We start from the raw sequence: 14704 nt of genomic DNA, 5'->3' as shown, positions 1-14704 counted from the left end.
GTCCCTTTGTTCTGATAGCAGGTCTGCAGCAAGCTAAGACTGCAGGCAGGGAGTCTTCTGACCAGCGAGGGGCTCTGATCCTGTGGAGGGGTAAGTGTGTTGACCGCCATACAAGTCCGGTTAGGGAACACACAATATTCCCGCCATCCTTATCTCCCTGGCTACTCCAAAGGGGCAGCTTCCCCCAGCTAATCCCTCTCTCCTGCTATGCCATCCCAGCTTTCTGCCTGGAACCCCTCCCCTCCCCCTCCCTTTTTCAGGGCTTAAATTCCTCCATCTCAGCCGGGGTGGGCACCGTGGGCCAGGGCAGGCGGCGAGTGCAAAGGGACGGGAGTCCCTTTGTTCTGATAGCCGGCCTGCAGCAAGCTAAGACTGCAGGCAGGGAGTCTTCTGACCAGCGAGGGGCTCTGATCCTGTGGAGGGGTAAGTGTGTTGACCGCCATACAAGTCCGGTTAGGGAACACACAATATTCCCGCCATCCTTATGTCCCTGGCTACTCCAAAGGGGCAGCTTCCCCCAGCTAATTCCTCTCTCCTGCTACGCCATCCCAGCTTTCTGCCTGGAACCCCTCCCCTCCCCTCTCCCTTTTTCGGGGCTTAAATTCCTCCATCTCAGCCGGGGTGGGCACCGCGAGTCGGGACAGGTGGTGAGTGCAAAGGGAAGGAAGTCCCTTTGTTCTAATAGCCTGCCTGCAGCAAGCTAAGGCTGCACGCAAAGTGATTCCTGGATAGCAAGGGGCACTAATCCAGTAGAAGAAGACCCAGCGGAGGGAAGAGCCATTGGAGAGCATCTGAAGGAAGAGATGGACAGGCGCCAAGGCAAGAATTCCTCCAACAATCTGAAAAACAACATGAAAACACCAGATCCCAGCGATCATATGACAGAAGGACTTGAACGCCCTATTCCGGAAGAAGTGGAAAACAGTGTCATTATGAAAGCAATAGAGTCTCTTAAACAGGGTATGAATAACTCACTTAAAGAAATAGAAGAGAAATATAACAAAAGATGGAAGAAATGAGTAAAGAAATGGAAGACAAATATAACAAAAAGTTTGAAGAAATGAGTAAATTCGTAAATGATACCCTGGGAAACCAAGAAAAAACAATCAAACAGGTAATGGAATCAGTTCAAGAATTGAAAACTGAAATGGAGGCAGTGAAGAAAACACAAACCGAGGGCCGGCTGGATATGGAAAATCTAGGTAAACGAACGGAGACTACAGAATCAAGCATAACCAATAGAATACAAGAGACAGAAGAACGAATCTCAGATTATGAAGACACCATAGAGAAAATAAATGCCCTGACCAAAGAAAACAGCAAATCCAACAAATTCTCATCACAAAACATTCAGGAAATATGGGACATAATAAAAAAACCAAATCTAAGAATAATAGGAGTAGAAGAAGGAGAAGAATTGCAGATCAAAGGTCCAGAAGATATATTCAACAAAATTATAGAAGAAAACTTTCCCATCCTAAAGAGTGATATTCCTATGAAGGTGCAAGAAGCATACAGAACACCGAATAGACTGGATCAGAAAAAAACATCCCCTCGCCATATAATAATCAAAACACAAAGCAGTCAGATTAAAGAAAGGATATTAAGAGCTGCAAAGGAAAAAGGTCAAGTAACCTATAAAGGTAAACCTACCAGACTTACACCAGACTTCTCTATAGAAACCATGAAAGCCAGAAGGTCCTGGATAGAGGTACTGCAGAAATTAAGGGACCATGGATGCAAGCCCAGACTACTTTACCCAGCCAAGCTTTCGTTCACTATCAACGGAGAAAACAAAATATTCCAGGATAAAAACAAATTTAAACAATACGTAACTACTAATCCAGCCTTACAGAGAATATTAAAAGGAAAATTACATCCCAAAGAATCCAACATTGCCAACACTGACTACAAAATTCAGACATCTAGCGACCCTTCACTAGCACAATTCAAAGAAGGAAAACACATACACTCTATTACCCCCCCCCAAAAAAAAATGACTGGAGTCAACAACCAATGGTCATTAATATCTCTTAATATCAATGGACTCAATTCACCTATAAAGAGGCACAGACTTAGAGATTGGATACGAAAACAGGATCCAACATTCTGCTGTTTACAAGAAACACACCTCAACCACAAAGACAGACACCTACTCAGAGTAAAGGGTTGGGAAAAGGTTTTCCAAGCAAATGGACCTAAGAAACAAGCGGGTGTGGCCATTCTAATATCTAACAAAATCGACTTCAAACTAAAATCAATCATAAGAGATGGAGATGGACATTTCATACTCATAACAGGAACAACTCATCAGGAAGAAGTCTCAATCCTGAATATCTATGCCCCTAATGTAAAGGCACCCACATATGTAAAAGAAACTCTTCTAGAACTCAAGGCAGTCATCAAACGACACACGCTAATAGTAGGAGACTTCAACACTCCTCTCTCACCAATGGACAGGTCAATCAGACAGAAACCAAACAGAGAATTAAGAGATTTATTGGAGGTATTGAATCAAATGGACTTAACAGACATCTATAGAACACTCCCCCAAATAGGAAAGAATATACCTTCTTCTCTGCAGTTCATGGAACCTTCTCGAAGATTGACCACATACTCGGTAACAAAGCAAACTCCCACAGATACAAAAAAATATTAGTAACCACCTGTGTCTTGTCAGATCACCATGGATTAAAATTAGAATTCAACAACAATGCTACCTCCAGGAAGTCAACAAACTCATGGAAGTTGAACAGTCAACTACTAAATCACCCCTGGGTCAAGGACGAAATTAAGAAAGAAATTAAAGTCTTCCTTGAATTTAATGAAAACAAAGACACAACATACTCAAACCTATGGGACACTATGAAAGCAGTGCTAAGAGGAAAATTCATAGCAATAGGTGCCCAAATAAAGAAAACGGAGAAAGCACACATTGGAGACCTAACAGCACACTTGAAAGCTCTAGAAAAAAAAGAAGCTGATTCACCCAGGAGGAGTAGAAGACTGGAAATAATCAAACTGAGGGCTGAAATCAACAAAATAGAAACAGAGAAAACAATCCAAAGAATCAATGAATCAAAAAGCTGGTTCTTGGAGAAAATCAACAAGATTGACAAACCCCTATCCAAACTAATCAAACGGCAGAGAGAGCACATGCAAATTAATAGGATCAGAAATGAAAAGGGGGATATAACCACAGACACAGAGGAAATTCAGAGAATCATTAGATCTTACTACGAAAGTTTATATGCCACAAAGTTGGAAAATGTAAAAGAAATGGACATTTTTTTAGATAAGTACCATATACCAAAGTTGAACCAAGACCAGGTGAACAATCTAAATAGACCTGTTAGTCATGAAGAATTAGAAGCTGTTATCAGAAATCTCCCTGCCAAAAAAAGCCCAGGACCAGATGGTTTCAATGCAGAATTCTACCAGAACTTCCAGGAAGAGCTAATACCTATACTCCTTAATGTATTCCATAATATAGAAACAGAAGAGTCATTGCCAAACTCCTTTTATGAAGCTACAGTTACCTTAATACCAAAACCACATAAAGACACAACCAAGAAAGAGAATTACAGGCCAATCTCACTCATGAACATCGACGCGAAAATTCTCAATAAAATCCTGGCAAACCGAATCCAGGAACACATTAGAAAAATTATCCATTATGATCAAGTAGGCTTCATCCCAGAGATGCAGGGCTGGTTCAACATACGCAAATCTATCAATGTAATCCATCATATAAATAAACTGAAAGAAAAAAACCATATGATCATTTCATTGGATGCTGAAAAAGCATTTGACAAAATTCAACACCCATTTATGATAAAGGTGTTGGAGAGACTGGGGATACAAGGATCATACCTAAATATAATAAAAGCAATATACAGAAAGCTGACAGTTAACATCAAATTGAATGGAGAGAAACTCAAAGCCTTTCCACTAAAATCAGGAACACGACAAGGCTGTCCACTCTCTCCATACCTCTTCAATATAGTGCTTGAAGTTCTAGCAATAGCAATAAGACAATATAAGGAGATCAAGGGGATTCGAATTGGAAAGGATGAAGCTAAACTTTCGTTATTTGCTGACGATATGATAGTGTACATAAGTGACCCCAAAAACTCTACCAAAGAACTCCTACAGCTGATAAACACCTTTAGTAACGTGGCAGGATACAAGATCAACTCCAAAAAATCAGTGGCCCTCCTATACACAAAGGATAAAGAAGCAGAGAGGGAAATCAGAGAAACATCACCTTTCACGATAGCCACAAATAGCATAAAATATCTTGGGGTTACTCTAACCAAGGAAGTGAAAGACCTATTTGACAAGAACTTTCAGTCTTTGAAGAAAGAAATTGAGGAGGATACCAGAAAATGGAAAGATCTCCCTTGTCCGTGGATTGGGAGGATTAACATAGTAAAAATGGCAATTCTACCAAAAGCAATCTATAGATTCAATGCAATCCCCATCAAAATCCCATCAAACTTCTTCACAGACCTTGAGAAAACAATAATCAAGTTTATATGGCAAAACAAAAAACCCAGGATAGCCAAAACAATCTTATACAATAAAGGAACTTCAGGAGGCATTACCATCCCTGACTTCAAACTCTATTACAGAGCTACAGTATTGAAAACAGCTTGGTATTGGCATAAGAACAGAGAAATCGACCTTTGGAATCGAATAGAAGACCCGGATATTAACCCACAAACCTATGAGCACCTAATTTTTGACAAGGGAGCTAAAGGTATACAATGGAAGAAGGAAAGCATCTTTAACAAATGGTGCTGGCATAACTGGATGTCAACCTGTAGAAGGATGAAAGTAGATCCATACCTATCACCATGCACAAAACTCAGGTCCAAATGGATTAAAGACATCAACATTAATCCGTCCACTTTGAACCTGATAGAAGAGAAAGTGGGAAGTAGTCTACAAGATATAGGCACAGGAGGCCTCTTCCTAAGTAGGACCCCAGCAGCACAGACAATAAGAGAAACAATGAATAAATGGGATCTACTGAAACTGAGAAGCTTCTGTAAAGCAAAGGACACTGTCAGCAAGACAAAAAGGCTGCCTTCTGACTGGGAGAAGATCTTCACCAACCCCTCATCAGACAAAGGTCTGATCTCCAAAATATACAAAGAACTCAAGAAACTAGGCACTAAAACTCTAATTAACCCAATTAAAAAATGGGGTACTGAACTGAACAGAGAATTCACAACAGATGAACTTCGAATGGCCAGAAGACACTTAAGGTCATGCTCAACCTCCTTAGCGATCAGGGAAATGCAAATCAAAACCACTTTGAGATGCCATCTTACACCTGTCAGAATAGCTAAAATCAAAAACACCAATGATAGCCTATGCTGGAGAGGATGTGGGGTGAGGGGAACACTCATCCATTGTTGGTGGGAATGCAAACTTGTGCAGCCACTGTGGAAATCAGTGTGGCGGTTTCTCAGGAAACTGGGAGTCAACCTCCCTCAGGACCCAGCAATTCCACTCTTGGGAATATACCCTAGAGATTCCCTAGCATACTACAAAAGCATTTGTTCAACTATGTTCATAGCAGCACTATTTGTAATAGCCAGAACCTGGAAACAGCCTAGGTGCCCCTCAATAGAAGAATGGTTAAAAAAGGTGTGGAACATATACACATTAGAGTTTTACTCAGCGGTAAAAAATAATGACATCTTGAATTTTGCATGCAAATGGATGGACATAGAAAACGCTTTACTGAGTGAGGTAAGCCAGACCCAAAAAGAGGAACATGGAATGTATTCACTCATAAGTGGATTCTAACCATAATTAAAGGTCTTTGAGCCTATTATTCGTGATCCTAGAGAAGCTAAATAAGAAGACGAACCTGATGAAGATTATTTAGCTATCCGCCAGGAGGTAGGAAATAGTCAAGAGTCCCAGGTAACCTTGGGTGCATGGGGGGGGGTGGGAGGGTTGTTGGAAGGGGAGAGGGTTAGAGAGAAGGGAGTAGGGGAGGAATGGAGAAAGCTCGGTTGACCGGGATGGGGGGAAGGGAGGAAGGATGAATATGGGATCAGGGAAGAATATATTTCAACTAAGGGAGTCATTTTAGGGTTTACAGGAAACTTGATTATATATGGGATCCCAGGTCCAAGGAGAGATCCCCAGATTGTTCTCTGGACAGAGGAGAGGGTGACTGAACCGGCCTTGGCCCATAACCATACTGATGAATATTTTGCTTATCACCATAGATCCTTCATCTGGCGATGAATGGCGATACAGACGGAGACCCACATTGGAGCACCGGACTGAGCCCCCCAAGGTCCAAATGAGGAGTAGAAGGACGAAGAAAATGACGAAGGACTGCAAGGGATGCTATCACCCACTGATACAAGGGGTCGGATCTAATGAGAGTTTACCAAGGGCAGTTGGACTTCGACTGAACGAGCACGTGATCCAACCAGATTCTCTGAATGTGGCCGGATTCTCTGAATGTGGCTGGCTCGGAGTCTTTCTGAGAAGCCATTGACAATGACACTGGGACTAGTTTCCTCTGCATATACTGGATTTTTGGGATCCAGTCTGTTTGGATACTCACCTTCCTGGACCTGGAGGGAGGGGGGAGGAACTTGAACTTCTCACAGGGCTGGAAACCCTGACTGCCCTTAGGGACAAAGAGGGAGGAGGAGAGGGAGGGGGGAGTGGGAGGGTGTTGGGAAGAGGGGCGTAAATGGAAACTTTTATAATTTAATAAAATTACTTTCAAAAAAAAAAAAACAAAAGGAAACATACCACCACCACCACCACCACCACCATCACCATCATCATCATCATCGTCGTCCTCATCATTGCCATCACCATCAGCATAATCATCAGCAGCACCACTCAGCTACAGCATCATCACCATCATCATCACCATCATCATCATCACAATCATCATCATCACCACCACCATCATCATCAGGTCTATGTTAAACGTCCAGAATAGCAGATTGGTAGAAACAGAAGGCAGACTGCTGGAGGGCAGGGCAGGGGAGGATAAGCAACCACTGCCAGTGGTGGTGGTGAGGTTTTCTTTGGGGTAACAAAATATTTGGCTGCAAGACCTTGAATATGTACTTACTTACTACCATGTAGCTTTACCCTTCTGAATGGGTCACCTGATGTGATTATCACTTCAATAAAGATGCTGTCTTGATGAATGAGGTCTGTGAGCCACATCCCCTTAGAATCTTGCACCTGAGTTGGGTTCCCTGCTCCCTCCTCATTCTCCACAGGCTGGCGTCAACCAGGTCATCACTTTAGAGAAGAATCTGGAGACTGCTGGTCTCCAGTGAAGCTGGAGTGGCCCAGAATCCAAATCACCAGCATTCCATTCCTGCACAACCAGGAGGCTCTGAAATACCATGAACAAACCAATGGGGTGAGGGAGGGGGCTCAGAGGGTAGGGTGCTTGCTGTCAAGCTGGATAAACTGAATTTAATTCTTAGAATTCAGCTCCGTCAAGCTGTCTTCTCATCTCCACCTATGTGTGTATGTGCCTGCCCCCACCAAACAAACAAACAAATATATGTAAAAAAAAAATGTAAGAGTGTTGTTTTTGACTAAATCTCAATTGTTTGATTTTACCAATAGAACTCAGGAGTCAGATGCTGGGGTGAAACCCTGCTAACTCAGAGAAGAAGAGAAAGCACCCAGCTTGTCTTCCACCTCGGCTGATGCCTCCCCCAAATTCCCTCTCCCCTTTGCCTTCTCAAACAAAATACCCTCAAACTGAATGTCTCTCCCTTTTACTTCCTGTGCGTCTCTCTGTCCATATTCCTGACTGCCTCTTATTCTTTATGGTTTTTTCTTGTTCACTTCCTGTCAACCGGTTGCCTGCTCCACCTCTGGGCCTATATTGACTTTATTTAATCCTGTTAACAATACTCTGAACGCTTTGGGATTAAAGGTGAATGCTAGGGCTGAGTCACACAACTCCAATCAGGTTTTCCCAGTGAATAATGCAATCTCATGGTTCACAGTGTGATCAAATATTCTGCAACATCAGAAGGTCAAGGAAGTTTCCAGAGAGGCCATTGAGAGCCTGGGTCTCCTTGCTTGCTTCAGGCATAGGGGCTGTAGAGGATACAGAGGGTGTCTCTGAGACCACTGGAAATGCCAGCATAATGTTCCCTTCCCCTCTCCACTGAATAGCAGGCACTTCCTGAAGCCCTCTGACCTGCACCTATGGGCCCATAAACTGGTATCTGATGTGGCAGCAGCTCTAAGGCGTGCACAGGAGCAGAGCTGTGGTGGGAAGGGCATCCTCCTGGTAGGGCAGAGTACAAAGGGTGTTCATGTTTACTCCAGCCTTGATATAGCCTTGACCATGAGGGCAGACTGGCCAAAATTCTACAAACCCAGGGCTGAAGAATGTCTAGGGAAGTCCTGGCTAATTGAGGGACCCCAGGTGAGAAGGAGACCCTTGGAAACACCAAAAACCAAGTCCTCGGGGAGGAGCCAGGTTCAGGGATGTGCAGCCCAATGGCATCAGTGACACAGGTGCCCTCCGGATTCATTTCCATTTGGATGGACAGAGGTGAGTTGAGGAACCAGCAAGGCCAGAGCAGAGTAGGGAGAAGTTAGTGTAGAATAAAGTCAGAGGTTTACTCTTGATTACCTGCCAATTACTGGGAAGAAAAATATGCCAGGTACTTTTCATCTTAATTTTAATAAAACAAAAAACAAAATTTATGCCTCACATTCTGAAGATTGGAAATCCAGTCTGGAAGAGAGCCAGCAAGGTCCAGGTCTTGGCGAGGAAGACCCACTTCTAATTTTGCAGATGACCACAGAGAGTGAAACAGGGAGAATCTTTTTATAACATCACCAAACTCATCACGAGCCACCCCTCATGTTCATTAACAAGTTCAGCTGTCACTTCAAAGTAATGAGAGACAGTTTGTTCTTGAGCCAAATATGCATGATCATGACCCAATACACAGGTTTCAGGTTGTTCCAAAAGATATGTTTTTCTGTGGATGTGTGTGGTGGTTTAAAAGAAAATGTCCCCCATAAGAGAGTGACCTTGTTGGAGTAGGTATGGCCTTTGTGTAGGAAAACCTAACTAAGACAGAAGTTGGTACCAGGGACTGGGATACTGTTGTGATAGGCCTGACAATGATTTTGTTTCTAGGAAGTTGGACTTTGGTACTTTGGTATAGGAAAGCAGTGGAATGCTTTAAACACAGCTTTATGGGCCATACTAGCAGGAGCATGGAAGACAGTGGTGCTGAGAATGATTTGAACTGTGGAGATCAAGAGGTTTCAGAGGAGAAGAATGTTAGTGTGTGGCCTAGAGATTGATCTTGTGATATTTTGGTGAGAACGTGGCTGCTTTTTGCCCTTGTCTGAATAGTCTGCCTGAGGCTAAAGTGAAGAGTTTCAGATTAATTCCGTTGGCAGAGGAAATCTCAAAACAGCCTAGTATAGACTCTGTCATGTGGTTATCAATGTTAACTCTAGTGAAGATTTATAATGAAAAGGAGCAAGCTGAGCAATTAAAAACGTACAGACTGAGAAAAGAGGTATCAGGAAGCAGAACAGAGCTAAACCATGTGTTCAAGGAAATAAACAGATTAAGAAATGAAACAGATGGTGTGGTGGTTTCAAGGCAAGATTCCACCCAACTAAGCTTTTTGCTTGTGAAAAAGAACTAAAGAAAAGTTTAGAGTGGGGCACGGTAGTGAAAATCTTTAATCCCTGCACTGGGTAGGCAGAGACCGATGGATTTCTTAGTTTGAGGTCAGCCTGGTCTACAGAACAAGTTCCAAGCTAGTCACGCTTAGCCAGTGAAGGTAACCATCACAACCAAAAAGCTGGTGAAGATGTAACTGAACGAGGGGGGCATGTTCCAGCCCCAGAAAGCAGCAGAACTTGGCAGCTTTGGCCACCTGTTTCTGGCTTTAGAGTTAAGGATAGAAGAAAAGGGCTATGGAATCTTCCTATACATCTAAGGAAAGCTGGGGAGGCCAGGCATGTGTCAGGGGTGTCCATGAATGGAGACCTAGACAGAACACTTCGTGAAGCTGAAGCTTGCATTTCCTTGGAGAACCCATGGTGTTGGAGATGCTAGGGCCATTGGGATATGTGACACGGAGAGCTGCTAACAGGGAGTGGAACCAGCCCCAGAGAAAGAAGTGGTTGCAGTCGACAAAACTGAAAGAAGTTGAAGATGTGAAGAGCATTTTGACCTCAGACATAGAAATACAGAGTTTGGAGTTTATCTACCTGGTTTTAGGTCATACTTTGGTCCTGTATTTTCTCACGATTCTCCTTCCCTACACTTTGGAACAATAATGTATTTCTTGTGCCATTATATGTTGGAGATAAGTAATCTGTTTTTTATTTTGATTTTACAGCTAAGAGATTACACGAATCTCAGAAGAGACTTTGAACTTCTAAACATTGTTGAGTCTGTGATAGACGGGGACTTTTGAAGTTGGACTAAACGCATTTTCCATTACGCTATTGTTACAAGCGTTTGGGGGCCAGGGAGTGGAATGTGGTAGTTTGAATGTGCAAAGTCTCTTCTAAGTTTCATGCACTTTATTAGACCTGACTGGCCTCGATCATCCGACTCTACCCTGGCGATTACTGGGGACAGAAGTCGCAGCCAGATCACCCTCACATCCTGCATCACAGGGCTTACCACGCAGTCTGATGTTTCAGACTTAGGAGACAGTTCAGATATTGTCTCGGTTTTTACTCCCTCTCTCTCTCTCTCTCTCTCTCTCTCTCTCTCTCTCTCTCTCTCTCTCTCTCTTTTAGCGACAGGGTTTCTCTGGGTAATAGCTCTTGTGCTGGAACTCACTTTGTAGACCAGGATGGCCTCGAACTCACAGAGATCGCCTGCCTCTGCCTCCCAAGTGCTGGGGTTAAAGACAGGCACCACCACCACATTACTCTCATATAATTCAAGGCTGCCTACCTAGAGAATGATGCCACCCACTGTGGGCTAGGTCTTCTCCCATCTATTAACACTCAAGATAATGCCCCCCCCAGACAAGCCTACAGTTCTACCTGACCTTGACAGTCCCTCATTGAGACTATTTTCCTAAGTGAGTCTGGCTTGTGTCAAGTTGACAATTAGAATTAGCCATCAAGACGCTGTCACGTGTGAAACCCCAGAGTCCTGTGTGCTGCGGGAGCGTTAGTGGATAGTGGTGCCCAGATTCCCCACCCCTCTGTTTTCTCCGTGCCCATGACAGCTGAGGAGCAGCACATGCATAGAGCAAGGAAGTGGTTTCTGGGAATGTGAAGGACCAAAGAGGAGAAAGGAACCTGCCGAGAGAGCAGGTGGGGAGGAGGAGGAGAGGAATGTCAGAGAAACTTCAGCTGATATGATTAAATGTTGAGTGTTGGGTAGGATCATTGAATATTGCATTGGATCCTGGAGAACTGCAAGGGCCTCAGGGTGTTGCAGAACCTCACAGGGGTCCTAAATGCTCATTGAGATCATGCACTCCATGCTCTATGGGTCACCAGGGTAGAGAGGTATCCAGACCGGATATCTCCAGATGTTAGCGTGCATGCCTCCAGATGTTAGCAGGCATGTTAACATGTTACTTAGGTTCTTAGGCAGAACCTAAGTGTTATGGAGGAAGGACATGGAAAGCAGTGAGAATACTTACCTGTACCAACGCAGCTAGATCTGGGGCCAGCAAACTCCCAGTGTTCATCAGCAAGGCCTGTCCAGGCACAACTACCTGGCACATACTCGTCTCTGACACAGGTGATTGGTGGCATTTGCCACTGGTGTAAAGATAGTCCACACGAGGGACAGTTGTAAGAGGCAAAAAGATTCACAGTCATGAGGTATGACCGACAGTGCCAGCCTAGACAAATCCAGGGATCTCTGATCATGAGGCTAAAAGCAAATGGTTGTACCAGGGACGGGGGCAGTTATGTAATGATCACAAGGGTCTACACACTGGGACAGTAGATGCCTGCTATGCTCTGTACCTAGTAAGACAAACTCAAAATAAACCTATAGAAGACATAAGTTTGAGAAAAGTTTCTAGAAATCTTAATGAAAGAAAAATGTTAATAGAAATACTATGTCTGACCTTGCAGACCACGCAACAGGTAGAGTGGGTACCAAGCCTGACGACCTGAGTTCAATTCCCAGGACCCACACAGTGGAAGGGTAGAGCACACTCCCATCAGGTGTCCTTTTACGTCCACACGTGTACCTGTGGCACACATGCTCACACATATGCACACTCAAAATAAGTAAATGTAATTTAAAATAATAATTTACAGGGCATCATAAAATTAAAATAAAGAGTTGAAATCACATTACTGATGCTAGAGAAAAGGTAGGAGGGGCTAGAAAGAAGGCTCAGGGGTTAAGAGCTCTTCCAGAGGACCTGGGTTCCATTCTCAACAAACACTAGTGGCTCACAACCGTCTGTACCTCCAGTCCCAGGGATCCAACGCCCTCTTCTGACCTCCAAGGGCACTGCACACACATGGTGCACATTCAGACAAAACATCCATATACATAAAAAAACCCCACTTTTTTAAAAAGAACGATGCCTGAAATCCAGAGAGCTAAGGGTCTTTAGCAAAAGAACACTGGGAGCTTGAGGAAGTTTGGAAGGGGAGAATAAAGCAGAAAGTAAGAAAAAAGGAAGGGGATAAGAAGATAAATAGCCAGGAGGTGTTATTTGAAGGAAAAAAAATCTCTAACGGGGAAAAAGAAAAGCACAAATACCAAACACTAGAGCAAGAAGACAGCTCGGAGAGTTTGGGGCACACATTTGAACCGTGGCTGAGTGGTCCCACTCTCCTCTGAGCTGAGGAAGGCTGGCACTGGGAAGGCATCAGCATCTGTATGTAGATACCGGAACCAGCTGGATTTATCTTAGGACAGACATGAAGGTGATTTAGCAGCATGTCAAGCTATAAATGTCATTTTTGCCACCACACCTAAGGAATGATCCAAGTTTCCTTTCCCTGTTCAGACACAGGGGCTAAGGTAGCCCAGGTGGACTTGAGTCAGCCGAGGCCCAGCATGCACTCGAAGTCCAGACTCTCTGTCTTCTACCTCTGGAGTGTGTTTAGGATTATATAGGCCCACATGCCTGTACTACCTTACTTTGGTGGTGTTGGGGAGTGAATGAACCTAGGGGCTCTGGTATGAGGTCCTCTAACCATTAAGCCATGTCCCTGGCTCTACATTTAAAAAGAAAATATTTCTCTTAATGCAGAAAAAAATGGTATTTTTAAACTCTTTCATGATTACAAAGAAGGGGGCAAAGAAAAAAAACCCTTTGGACAAACTAGAAAAGGGAAGTCAATCTAGGATTAGGACCACTGCACAAACACAGCAGTTGAGGGTACGGTGGTTTTAGCTGTGGGCTTTGTTGCTGTGGTTGTTTTGGTTTTTCGAGACAGGATTTCTCTGTGTAACTGTCCTATCTGTCCTGGAACTAGATTTTGTAGACCAGGCTACCAGGCTGGCCTCAAACTCCTGGAGATCCTCCTGCCTCTGCCTCTCGTGGGATTAAAGGTGTGCCGGTTCTTAATGGCGGAGCCTGCCTTACCGCCATCTTTTACTCACTAAGGTGTGGGAGGAGGGTCCCAACAGGGCCACGTGTAGAAAAAATCAAAACTCTTAACAGATGTCATGATTGGCATGTTAGAGTCCACAGAAAATTTTGAAACAACCTACAGATAAAACCTGTGACCGTTCAGGGAGTTCAGCAGCCTGGGTGTGCAGACAACTGCACTCCTATGCACTGGCCGTAACACCTAAATGTAAGGAACAGAGGAGAGGACGGTCACGTGAGCACACCCCTATGAGAGCACATTAGATCTGGCTGTGAACGAATGGAGAGCCGGCTATGGCTGAGCCATACATAGAGCGAGGCTGGGTAGCTATTATAGTTCACTGGTGAGTGTGGCCTTTGTCCTCCAGGTGATGGGGCCCTGGGAGGGACAGACTGTTGTCCAAAGAAGATGTCTGAGGAAAAAGGGGAGCAACCCTGAGGAGGTAGCACAGGTCCACACTGCTGCTGACTGTGTCCAGTTCTTTGATGGTCTGACGGAAGGCAAAATTGTGGGGCACAACGGGGTTGTGACTTCGGGTGGTCCCAGCTCACCAGCTGTGGTTTTTCATATTTCCACACGAGAATTTCAAATATGTGAGGTCCCGCCCACTTGTTGGAAATTTGGGGAGGGAAGGGGATTGCAGCTCAGCCCAGCTCCTATGAGAACTATGTTGAAAGCTCACTTACAAGGTCCACCCATTAACCCCCTGGAGCTAAGAGGCAGATGTGTAAGGAAAGATACTCTTGACAAATGGAGTCACCCACCAGGCCACTCAGGTGGAGGCAGCAGAGTTGGAGTAGGTCCTTGGCCCTTGGTGCCACCTCCCTGTAGACCCCAAGAAGGCCTCGGCTATGAAGACTTTTAACTACCTGAGGTGAGGGATCTGACTCTCCCAGTCTAAGTGTGTTGTCTGCCCTGGACTTGCTACAGAACACTGTGTGTGTGTGTTGCTTCACACCAGTGGCTAAACAGTGACTGTCAGCCTAGAGTGTCACAAGTTCAGCAGACCTTCACTTGTGCATGCAGTGAGTGACCCAGACTTTGAGGGGTGATCCTGACCTAGACACCATCACACTTGCAGCGGGCTCTGGCAAGGGTAGTGCCC

General features: G+C 44.4%; 1 protein-coding gene across 1 annotated transcript in view; it reads right to left on the bottom strand.

The window, feature by feature from the left end:
- LOC146890973 (mitochondrial tRNA-specific 2-thiouridylase 1-like) overlaps positions 1-14704 on the bottom strand; it is a 35956-nt gene that overhangs the window by 4886 nt on the left and 16366 nt on the right.

The sequence above is a fragment of the Myodes glareolus genome, chromosome 19, assembly GCF_982192425.1.
Source record: "Myodes glareolus chromosome 19, mMyoGla1.1, whole genome shotgun sequence".
Taxonomy (NCBI): Eukaryota; Metazoa; Chordata; class Mammalia; order Rodentia; family Cricetidae; genus Myodes; species Myodes glareolus.
The sequence above is the reverse complement of the archived record's forward strand: the minus strand, read 5'-3'. Positions and strand labels throughout refer to the sequence as shown.